Raw genomic sequence first — 12,519 nt, forward strand, 5'->3', positions numbered from 1 at the left:
ATCCAACTTCATGATGCAAGATCTTTTTGTCCTCTGAATCCATTCTCCAATCCCAGTGTGTCCTGCATGTCACAAGATAGATGATTCATTTTCAGAAATACCAAATAAAAGCTGTACTGTCTAGTTAACAGTAGGTTGACAAATATGTATGAACCTCCCCCACCCCATAATGGAGTGCCAAACCCTCAGACACTTCACTTCCCGGTTCTTCTTCCCTTCTCCGTTTCCCGGGCTTATTTTTTGTAGGCTTGCAATGAGCATGCACCAAACAACTGAAGTCACATCATCACCTTAGGAAATGTCCAATCAGACTACTTTTTACCTTACGTGGACACAGGCAATGGCCAGGTAAGGCTGTAACGTCTGTAGTACTCAGACAATGAGGAAAACCGGGGAGCAACCTGTACATGAAATAAACTGCCTTCTGTAACTGCCCTGAGTGTGCCTATCCATCAGACACCTGCTCTTGCAAGAACGTTGCTTAAAGCCCCCCTTCACTGCGCTCCAAGTCTCTGAATCCTTCCGTTGACTGAGCCAGTGTGCATATTTCTCACATTGCATATTTTTAAGATGTGACATCCTCGTCTTATTCATCATATTTTAGGTGACTCTAAAATACCTCTAGTGAAAGCTAATCCTGCCCTCTTTCCACCCTAACTCATCAGTTCTGAATATTCCAGGCTAGACAGGTATAACCACCAGACTATGACCTCAATAATGGGATATCTGGTTAACACTCTGATCCCGCCTGCCACTTCCCATTCTTTCCTTATGTCACTTTGATGATGTACTCTCAGCTGACTTGGGAAACTTGTCAATAGTCATATAAGGTAGCAGCTCCTGCTGAGAGTAAGGACAAGGATAACAGCAAAAACAAATACACCAAAACATTTATTTTACATCTACCCTTGTTTTCATTATCTTTTAAATTGTAAATTTTTATTTACTTTTTTAAATGGAAGTACAGTTGACATACATATTACTACTCAATGCTCACCCCATTTGCAGTCCCCATTTGTCACCATACAATATTACTGACTATTTTCCCTATGCTGTATTTTTCATCCCTGAGACTTAATTTATTTTATAACTGGAAGTCTGTGCCTCTTCATCTCCTTCAGCTTTTTACTTAACCCTCACCCCTTCCCTTCTATCAACCACCAGCTTGTTCTCTGTATCTATAAATCTGTGTTCTACTTGTACCCTTTGCACATCTTCTCACTGATCAACCATTTCCGAATGGCAGCAACACTACCATCTACTTACTTCTCCACCACAACTTCAAACTTGAAGTCTTGGGGAGCATACATTTCCCTTCAACTGCCTAAAAGTCACCATTATTCACTTCAAACTGCCCCTGGAAAAGGCATCGCCTCTCTCTTTAAAGAGAGGTGACTTATTCCTTTATTTAATGTTTATTTTTGAGAGAGAGAGACAGACAACATACACACAGAGTGCAAGCAGGGGACGGGCAGATACAGAGACGGAGACACAGAATCTGAAGCAGGCTCCAGGCTCTGAGCTGTCAGCACAGAGCCCGATGCAAGGCTAGAACGCATGAATCATGAGATCATGACCTCAGTCAATGTTAGACACTTAACCAACTGTGCCACCCAGGTGCTCCTAGGTGCCTCTAGTTCTAAGTGACTTCCCCCATCCTGTGAGAAGGTCTGCTCTGGAACCCTTAACCAAAGCTCCACAATGCATCTCAGTGCTTAAAGCATTCACAGAGTCCTTACTTGGATCCAGACTTCCACCTCCTGTTCTTCCATTAGGTTCAAGGGGGAAAGGATGTCTTACAACTACCAGGATCCATTTTCCTCACAAGACCCCAAATCATCCCATTCCTGATTTTTGTAGTTGTTGTGCTTTAGTTTGGTTTGGTGGTGTTTGACTGTTCTGTCTCTCCACTAAGGTATATCATGCTGGTGTGATGAAGGTCCCTAGTGGGTCTCAGCCATCGTCAAGGTCCTGGGAGCCTGCAGTGGTCCACTCTACAGTCTTGTGCCCTTGAACCCTTGGCTTGAGCCAAGCTACATAGGACAGTGATACAGAAAAGTTCCGTAATTGTCTGCCCACAGAATCAACCAGCAAACAAGCTCAAACGTCACTTCCTCAAATGTCTCAGCTTATGGCACAAGGTCAAGCTCTCAAATCCAAAGTAAGTACTTCAGACTTCTGCTACTTCTTAGTATCTTTCAGGACACAGGCTTTTATGTGGTGGCTGATCAGTGTGGTTGGACCAGTGGGTAAACATAATACGCCAGATATCTCCTTCTCTCTCTCCATCCCTGCCCTTTGAAAAATTCACAGTGACTACTAATCTGTGTGGTCTCTTGAGATGTGACTTCTGTATAAAACCAGAAGAGCAGTCACCAGAGTTGACACAACAGACCCATCAAGCTGGACAACTCAACACCTTACAGGATTCTAATCCTGGTTCTCACAAGTAAAAGAAAGTAGCTCCTTACTGGAGCCATCCACAAAAGGAGAATGGATCTTGATTGAAGTGGTTTACCAAAGCAGTGAGAAAGGTCTGGAGATGGGGGAGAGGGAGAAACCAACAAAGCAAGGCATTACCTGAATGAGAAAATGCGTGGTCTTGCCTATAGACATACTAATATGTTCTCTCCCAAAGAAATAAACTTTGAGAAAAATGAAAAACAAATCAGTAAAACACATAAAGTGAAAACAATTTCTGACTGAATATACGGATAGTCACCTACGGAATGCAGATCATGTTTAGATGGCATTTGGTGTACATACTATAAAGGCGACTGGGTTATGTGTGAAACAGGAATACCTGACAAATACCTCAGGATCTTAAGTACAGGGAAAAGAGGAATGGATACTTCAGGGGTGATCCTGCTTTCCAACATGGTATTCCCTAACCAGAAGAAAGATTGGAATTCTCTTTACAAAAGGAGAAATCCGTTGAAAGTTTCCACAAAATGCTGTCAAGTGTGGGGAGGGCAGGAGGCAGGATGTCTATTCTGTATCCAGAAAATGCCAGGTAGCACTGTTACTAAGACACTCACTGAATCTTTAGAGTGCCCTGATGAGAAAGTGTATTATTACCATTTACCAAGAAAACGGGAGGCTCAAGAGAAGTTATACACTTTTGCCAAAGTCATATAATTAATGAACGCTGCACTCAGGACTTTTACTTAGATCTTCATGATTCTTCTAGAAGGAAACAACATCCTGTTTGTAAAAGAGTACACTAATGAATTATCGTTCAATTCAGAAATATCCTTATGTGGAAATTCACTCTTATAGAAGTTTTGGTGGACTGTATATGCCTGAATAAACCAACCACAAGGCAGAACAAGGAAATCTGACCCTAGGACCACTAGGTCCCAGACAAATATCCCTGTAATTTGGCCCAAATTCCCAAGTGGACAACCAAGTCCATGTGTCTTGACTCCCATTATTCACTTTTTCCTGTTCTGCTGTGTGTGTGAGACACAGTGAAACAGCAGAACAGCCCTTGGGGTCATACACTGAGCAGAAATGCTCTCCTGTCTCCTTGATGCTGATGATTCTGATCAGAAACAGGTATGATGGTACATCACTGAAGCAAAGATGCTTCTGCCTACGCAGCAAAAACACTATGCTGCACTGAACACAATAATATTTTACTAGGCTGGAAATCCTCAATACTCGATGGATGTGCTTGAATGAAAACAACCAACACCTGGACCTGTCCTAGTACGTGCTGTAAGTGGAAGTGACTATACTTATGGATCCTATGTTCTTGTACAATGGCCATTAGAGACCTCTTTGAGTTAATGCAGTCAAGATTCCAAGCAGAAGATAGATGCAACCACTCAGGTGTGTGCATGCTCTTCCTTCCTTCACCCCTGCCCACGCGCGCGCGTGCACACGCACACACACGCGCACACACACACACACACACACACAAATGTATGCTCAACCATCACATGTAAGCAACCAAGGCATGCTAGATTTCCCATACAATAGCGTAACCCATTTTCCATTTACTTACTCTGTGTCCTTACTCATCATTAGCCCTGCCTCTGGGTTTGCGATTTTGAGAAGGAAAGAGCTAGAATGTAACAATAACAAAAAGGACAAAGGAAAAATGGAAGGATCTTTACTAAATAAGTGACTGGATGCTGCAGAAGTCCTGGTCCAGACCTCAACACCCCTTTAGCCTGAACAGCCCTGATAAAGCAAGAATCCCCACCTTCCAAATACTCCCAGGCTTTCACAACCCGTTAAAAAGTATTCAACCCATTGCTATAGTTAGAAAAGGTGCACAAACTGCTAGGACATAACTCCGGAATTCTACCACCTCTCTGAGCTCACCTCATAGAGATGTAAACTATCTTTCCCTCTTCTGCTCACCCCTCCCAGGAAGACCCAATGTGTCTGTGGAAATTGAACTGAGAATGCTTAAGTCTATGTTTACTATGTTTACTTCATCTCCAACGAATGCATACTTGAATCTGTTTGGGGGAAAGATTATGAGGGGGAGCATTCTTTTGGTTGCAGGATCCCATAGATGGACAAGGTGTCTGCAAAAGAAAATGAAGAGATTATCTGATCTGTCTGGGTAAAGATTACCCAGATTTAGCAGATGAAGTGCCTTAGTTTAGGAGAAGTTAAACTGGACTTTAGTTCTTGTGGGGAAGAGGAATCCATGACAGGAGTTCATTAATCAAATAGACGGGTCTGTCTGGTTAAGAAGATCTGGAGTCCCCTCAAACAGAAATTTCACTTTGTGCACCTCACACTACAATCCAGGCTCACAACCCAACTCTCCATTTTATCTTTATGCAAGCACCTCTGCCACTACCACCACCTTCCCAGACGCTGAACACACCACTGCACCTTAATTATGTCTAATGCTGTGTTCACAGCCCATCTGATATATCCCAGTATTCTCTTGCAATTCCAGTCTCGGTTCAAAACAAGCCACCTGCAATTCCAGTCTAAATTCAAAACAAGCCACGCCCATTACCTCTGAACTTTGCTAGATCAATACATGTGTTTCCTTCTACCTTTCTTCACTGTTTACCAGTTCAAGTATTGTCAAGTTCACACTGCAATAGTCTGAGTTGCACAGTCTCAATCTTCGTCCTTGCTTTTGCTACTTGATTGCAGTATATGTACAACCCTCGCTTACTCCAGGCACGGTGCTATACAGTATATACAGTACACTCTTGAACTTTAGAACCTTAGACACGGTTATAGAGAGAGATGTCTCACTCATAAGAACTAGTCCTCAAAAACCTCTGAAACTCAGGTTCATACAGGAATCCTTTTCAACAGAAACTGTTCTTAAGCTTCCTTTGCAGGGCATCTATTTAACTTTTTTTTTTTTTTTAATCTCCTTTTAAAACACATATGATCGATCACTGACTGCATGATTATCTGTGAAAAGACTGGTACCAGGTTCCCAGCAAGTGCCTCTCATGTTAACCCGTGGGGCTGGATATTATCTCCAACAAGTAACTCACATTTCTTCCCGCTTAAAATCCTTCGCATTTTAGTACATTCTCACAAAACTTCCCCCATTTGTCTTTAACTGCATTATCTCTGTCCTCAGAAAGCCAAACCTTTCTGAGTGGCTTCACTACTCTTCTCTTAGTCTCACTATATCCACTGAAGACAAACTGTGCCAGGTAGGTATTGTCTATCTCTTCCTTGTCAGACCCTTGTGACCCAAGAAACTTTTAATTAGTTGGGTAGGATTCCTGCAGTACTGTGCCTCTAGGCACTCTGAGCTTATTGTCAAGTGCTGCCCCACCTTCCAGGTTCAGTTTAAGTACCATCACTTACCACCTACCTCTGGGGCATGGGGATTCCTCACCCAACTGCCTCCCCTTTTTGTGGGTCCTGTGGCTTTTACTTTGAAATCAGTAACTTAGGTTCAATAACTTAGCAGCTCCTTTAACTTTTAATATAATTCATTTACAACTAAGTGAGTTTACTTACTTGTGACAATTGAATGTACTGTCACTCAACTCCTTTTTTAATGTGAACTACACCGCATTTGTTAATTCTGTTGCCACTGGGCCCAGCACGCCCACTCTGAAGTGCGGAGCTCGAGGGGCGCCTGGGTGGCTCAGTCAGTTAAGCATTCAATTTGCTTTAGGCTCAAGTCATGATCTCATGGTTTGTGAGTTAGAGCTCTACATCAGCCTCTGTCCAAGTAGCATGGGGCCTGTTTGGGATTCTCTCTCTCCGTCTCTGTCTGCCCCTCTGCTGCTTGGTCTGTTTCTCAATTAATTAATCAATCAACTAATTAATTGTTAATTAACTAATTAATCAACTAATTGATTGTTAATTAACAAATTAATTATTGATCAATTAATTAAAGTGGGGAGCTCGAGGCACCTGGGTGGCTCAATCAGTTAAGCATCTGACTTCACGTCAGGTCATGATCTCTCGGTTTGTGGGTTCAGGCCCCATGTCAGCCTCTGTGCCGACAGCTCAGAACTTGGAGCCTGCGTTGGATTCTGTGTCACCCTGTTTCTCTCTGACCCTCCACTGCTTGTGCTCTCTGTCTCTCTCAAAAATAAATAAAAACTTTGAAAGAAAAAAAAGAGCTTTTTTTGGGTGTGTCACCATTTTTTAAACTGTAATCACTCCACCTCCATTCCTGACACCCTTACCACTGTGCACCTATGCACATGTACCTGTGCACATGTGGTAAACTTGTCTCTTCTCCCAGAGAGATAAAAGCTTCAACAAGACAGGGATGGTGGCAGCAATGGTGGTGGTCAGCGTACCTGAGCATATCCTATGGTATAATACATGTCTAGTGTGCATGAGTCTGTGAATAAGCAGATAGTAAATGATGGAATGCCATAATTCTCAGCAAAATTATGGGTGAGAGAATACAGTCAAACTTGAAGGTAACAGAGGCTCAAAAAGCCCTCTAGCCCATAGTTTCTAATGCGGATGACAACAGTTTTTGTGTTTCTTTTCTTCTTCTTCTTCTTCTTCTTCTTCTTCTTCTCCTTCTCCTTCTCCTTCTCCTTCTCCTTCTCCTTCTCCTTCTCCTTCTCCTTCTCCTTCTTCTTCTTCTTTTTTTTGGTACTTTTTTTATTTAAAAAAAATTTTAATGTTTATTTATTTTTGAGAGACAGAGAGCATGTGTGTGCGAGTGCGGGAGGGGCAAAAAAGAGACATACAGAATGCAAAGGAGGCTCCAAAAATCACCAAGTGGGAGATTATGACTTGAGCCGAAGTGAGGCAGTTAACAAAGTGAGCCACCTAGGTGTCCCTCTTAGGGTACTATTTGAAAGAGAGTACAATGGAAGTTTTGTAAAAGCCTATATACTGCAAGCAAGATGAAAGCCCCATATAAGGAATGAACTGAACACTGCTTCTAGAACGTAACAAACATTAGGCCTGTGCCATTTACTTATGACTAGGGAGCAAACAAAATTCTACTCACAAAGAGAGTCATTGGTTTGTAGCGCGTCCAATGCTTCAAGTGCTTCTTTGGGCTTCGGGCTGAAAAGACAATGATGGGCATTATATTGCCATTAAAAATAATGCATTTAACGTGTCAGGTGGTCGAACGCGGTATTACCAGATTCCGAGAACAAAGCATCGTTCAATCATTCCTCCTGCCAGAAAAGTACAGAGGAGACGTGCATGACTCATACCTTAGCGTCTGCCGAGAAGGCTGTCATTGCTTTCACAGCCCTAGAACACGTTTTAAATAGGTCGACAGGACCTAATCCTACTTTATTGGCAACATTGGGCGAGGCACTCAAGAATGAACTCACGTGTCAAACACCACTAATCCAATGCCTAAGAACTTGGGTGCTAACCGTCAGCGTGGGGCAGTATGACCTCCAGCTGAGAGGCAACACCCAGCCGTTCTCTAACCCCAGCCGCCAAAATGGAATTTCACGGGGCTGCACAAAAATATTTCCACCCAACAACTATGGACTCCTAATGTTGAAATACGACCAGCCCTTCTCTCAGGACGAAAGCAGATACAGTTGAATCCAAAGCAGCCCACTTTACTCAGACAAACCGCTGTGAAGGAAAAATACCTCTCCACTTCCCGTGCAACGCCATCCGTGATCCTGAGAAGGAGGAAATCAGGTGACAGACAATTTCAGTTCCGGACTTCCACTTACTGCAGAAATGTAAAAATTCCTTTTTTTATATTTTCTAGAGAAACAAGGATGGAACTGAAATTACTAAAATGATCACATTCCTCCTATTAATTTACCAGTGGTAGCTATGCAACAGAACACTTTGCAGTACAAACAACCTATCCATTAAAAACTATTTTCACTCATCCTCAAACTGTTTAATAAAACCCAAGAACAAGCAGAATATATGATCCTTTCTACTAAATAACCTAATTTGTTTGTTCTAGATTGGTGGTGGTTACACAACGTTTGCAATGTACGAAAACCCTCTGAATCTTACACTTTGAAGGGTAAACTGAACAGCATGTGAAATATACGTCATCTAAAAGCTAAACATTCAACGCCCTGTGTTGCTTTCTGGGCAGTGGTTGCACAGCTTTGTTAATGCACTTAAAAACTACCTCACAATTCACTTTAATGGGAGGAACTGTAAGTCATGTTAACTTATAACTCAACTCAAAAAACAAAAACAAAAACAAACAAAACAACACAGTATTCATCAGTCCACTGGTCTAACCCATCTTCAAGACAGCAGAACTGAATAAAATCTAGACTCTTCACTGCTGTTTTCACAGCAGGGATTCAGTTCTTTATGGCTTCCAAAACCATCCTATACATTTTTCTGTATTTCTCAGATCACTTTGATGATTTCACTTCTACTTCTGGATACCTCTCCCAGGGGTGTTACCTTAATTGAACAGATTCCTCCTAGACTCTACAGCAGACAACCGAGGATACCCACTTTCCCATTATTTTTTTTCGGATCATTTTCTTTTTTTCTTGTTCTCCCAAAGAAAACATTCTTCCCCTCCAAACTGAACAGTACCAAGTAACATTCTTTTCTGACTAGATGATTTTCAGACTACTGTTACTGAAATACATACATGGGCGTGGGGAAATCTGAAATACCCACATCTTGGAAGATTAAAGTGACTTTTAACACATCTGGTTGAGATTCTCTCCAACTGTGCTTAAGTGAAAACTCTACTGTAAAAAATGGTTTCTTTACACATCTGTAAGCAGAAAGAGTTTCCAAGTGTGTGCTTACTCTTTCCCACAGCTTCTGTGTAAGGGAAAACTTTGAATGCTCAGTATAAGGAAATTAAATATACTTACCCACTGTATGCCCTTTAGTTGAGTGGTACAGCGTTCATGAATAATGGTTACCTTTTAGAAAAAGCATTTACTCCAAAACTATCACTATGTATCAGGAAATGTAACAAATAATTTGGCAAAATAAACTCCAACCTCTGCAAATTACACTGGTCAATCAGGGTCTGGCCCCTCTACGTGATAGATTTTCTCTTTTGAAGAGTAAAAGCAGTTGTCTTAGGCCAGGCAGGCATGCACTTTTCACATCTCACATCATTTCACGATGCTGGAAAAGTCCCAAGGCAAGTAGATTAAATGTATGGGAACATGAGCTCCCATCCCCTTCTCCACTCCCGGACACCTCAGGAAATTGACCATCAGTCTACAGCACCCTGAAAGTCTAAGTATGATGGTCGAGGACTTGGAATATACCTCGATATAATTCATCATTTAAATATGTTGTTGCTTGTGAGGGCCTGAGAGTGACAAAAAGCTCCTGTCCCAGATGAGGTGGTCCCCAACACATAGTCAGACAGGACTTAAAGTTACCTTTATTTATATAAAGATCATTTCAGCTACACCGTCCTGCATCAACTAGTGAGTTTTGGAGTCTAACAAGCAGCACACTACTTTCCATCTTAGAGGATGTGGTGAGAGTTTCTGCCAGGTGTCCTAATTACACTAATTTCCTTTTGTGTCACTTAAATACAAAAACCCAGTTTGATTTATTTTGCTTCATCAGTTCTTCATGTTCTAGCTTTTGTTGATGTGTCAAGACCAGTGAGTGCCCTTGCATGTGCAGTCCTCCAAACACAACTGCATAAAATTGGAATTATTACTCCCACTTTCTTAAACTAATCTAAAAGTAAAGTTCTGGGAATTTAAGTCATTAATCCAAGATACTACAAGAAGTGGCCATCTAAGTGAGAACGAAGGCTTGAATCTTGAACTTTTATACTCCCACGTCCACACTCTTCCATTTGGTAAGTATCACCTTTGAGATAGACAAAGCTCCAAAACAAAACCACATGGATTTGTGTTTGGCTGAGAGAATTAGGGATTTATCATATCATTAAACATTGTGTCAACATTGTATCAATGAGAGCACAAGCAGGGGAGAGGCAGAGATAGAGGGAGACACAGAATCCCAAGCAGGATCCAGGCTCTGAGCTGTCAGCACAGAGCCCCACGCTGGACTCGAACTCACAAACCGCGAGACCATGACCTGAGCCAAAGTTGGACGCTTAACAGACTGAGCCACCCAGGTGCCCCTCTTAAAACTTATTTGAAAAGCAACAAATAAATCCATCCATTATTAGAGAGTTTGATGTTACATAAAGTTTCCTTCCCTAGATTGCTGTTCCACAAACTGCTTGTAACTTTTTTTTACATCCATTTAGATTTTTGTCTTTTACATTTTTTCTCATTCTGGAACAATTACTTATTTTATTTCCTTGCCTAGTTTTCATAAACAATTGTTTCCTTTCACCCTTATTATTTCTAAGTAGTTTATATTATTACACATATTTACTAGAATTCTTAACCCTTAAAATCCTTAATTTCTAGTGAAACGCCTAGCAGGCAATTGTGGGATGTCTTTTACACTAGCATTTTACACTAGCATCTTTACACTAGCATTGTCAAACTTATAAGTACATTATAAATTGCAGAAGCATGTTATTCCTCTTAGTAAATATTTCCTTGTTCCATGGAAAATGTTTACTAATATATTCAATTTCTCTGTTAGAGAAAGCCAAAACTAGATAAACCTATGTTCGTTCAATTATTATCGGTTCATTACTCTATCCTATCTGAAAATGATCTAGATACTCAATGACTATCCACAATTTAACTTAGCAAACTTTAAAGTTTCAAGTTAGCAAAAAGATTTAGGGAAACCATTTCACTATACATGCCATAAAATGTAACCATTGCTGAAAATTTCACCAGAAATCTCATTCCACTTACACCTCTCTAAATCCCTTGCTTTTATTTTTATTTATTTTTTTTTTAATTTAAAAAAAATTTTTTTTTCAATGTTTATTTATTTTTGGGACAGAGAGAGACAGAGCATGAACGGGGGAGGGGCAGAGAGAGAGGGAGACACGGAATCGGAAACAGGCTCCAGGCTCTGAGCCATCAGCCCAGAGCCCGACGCGGGGCTCGAACTCACGGACCGCGAGATCGTGACCTGGCTGAAGTCGGACGCTTAACCGACTGCGCCACCCAGGCGCCCCTTGCTTTTATTTTTTAATATATTTGGATTACTCATGAAAATATCATAAAACATTTTTTAAAAGTCATCATACTGAGTTATTTTTCTTGTTTGCAAATTTTGGAACAGAAATAATAACATGAACTTACTTATTAAGCCCATATAGAATAAAAGTTGTATGTCTGTATTATGCTTAATGCTGGCAAATCTAAAGGCATACTTTATAAACTTAAAGTGAATTTTATGATTTTTTTTTTTTTACTGTACATTAACCCTAGTCACATAAACTTAACACATATTTTGGTTAGCACCAATATTTCTGCCAGTCTAAAAATACTAAATTAGAAAAGCCTTTTTTTTTTTGAGAGAGAGACAGACAGAGAGAAAGACAGAGAGAGAGAGAGAGAGAGAGAGAGAGAGAGAGAGAGAGAGAGAGAGGGGGAGAGGGAGGGAGAGACTCCCAAGCAGGTTTGGAACTGTCAGTGAGATCATGACCTGAGATGAAGTTGGACACTTAAATGACTGAGCCACCCAGTGCCCCAAAAAGCTTATTTTTAAGCCAAATAAAAATAACTCTATTACAAATTAATTTGAATAAAGTACCCAAAGGGGCGCCTGTGTGCCTCAGTACATTCAGCATCTGAAATTTGGTTTCAGCTTAGGCCACGATCTTAAGATTCATGATATCAAGCCCTGGGCCAGGCTCTGCAGTGACAGGGCTGACAAGAAGTTCTAACAGTTGTAAACAATCCTGCCCCTCGACATGGGACCACCCAAATATATAAAACAACAACAAACATAAAGGAACTAATCAATAGTAATACGATAAGAGTAGGGAACTTCAATACCCCATTTCTATCAATGGACAGATCATCTAACAGAAAATAAATAAGGAAACAATGGCTTTGAATGACACACTGGACCAGATGGACTAAACAGATATAATCGGAACATTCCATCATAAAACAGCAGAATACATATTCTTTTCAAGTGCACATGGAAACATTCTTTGGACTAGATCCTATATTAGGCCACAAAGCAAGTCTCAACAAATTAAAAAAGATT

The 12,519-nt window shown here is 40.9% G+C and overlaps 1 protein-coding gene and 1 long non-coding RNA gene across 4 annotated transcripts in view; one reads left to right on the forward strand and one right to left on the reverse strand.

Moving 5' to 3' along the window:
• Positions 1-10,480, reverse strand: part of LOC147571170 (uncharacterized) — a 44,092-nt gene extending 33,612 nt beyond the window's left edge. The window contains exon 1 of the long non-coding RNA XR_015247646.1: positions 7,433-10,480. This is a non-coding gene — a long non-coding RNA (uncharacterized LOC147571170). The remainder of the gene's footprint in view (positions 1-7,432) is intronic.
• The window catches only part of LOC147571165 (putative gamma-taxilin 2), a 353,593-nt gene that overhangs the window by 220,444 nt on the left and 120,630 nt on the right, over positions 1-12,519 (forward strand). The window lies entirely within an intron of this gene.

Source organism: Puma concolor, unplaced genomic scaffold, assembly GCF_028749965.1.
Source record: "Puma concolor isolate L17-30 unplaced genomic scaffold, mPumCon1.1.hap2 unalloc_scaffold_5, whole genome shotgun sequence".
Classification (NCBI taxonomy): Eukaryota; Metazoa; Chordata; class Mammalia; order Carnivora; family Felidae; genus Puma; species Puma concolor.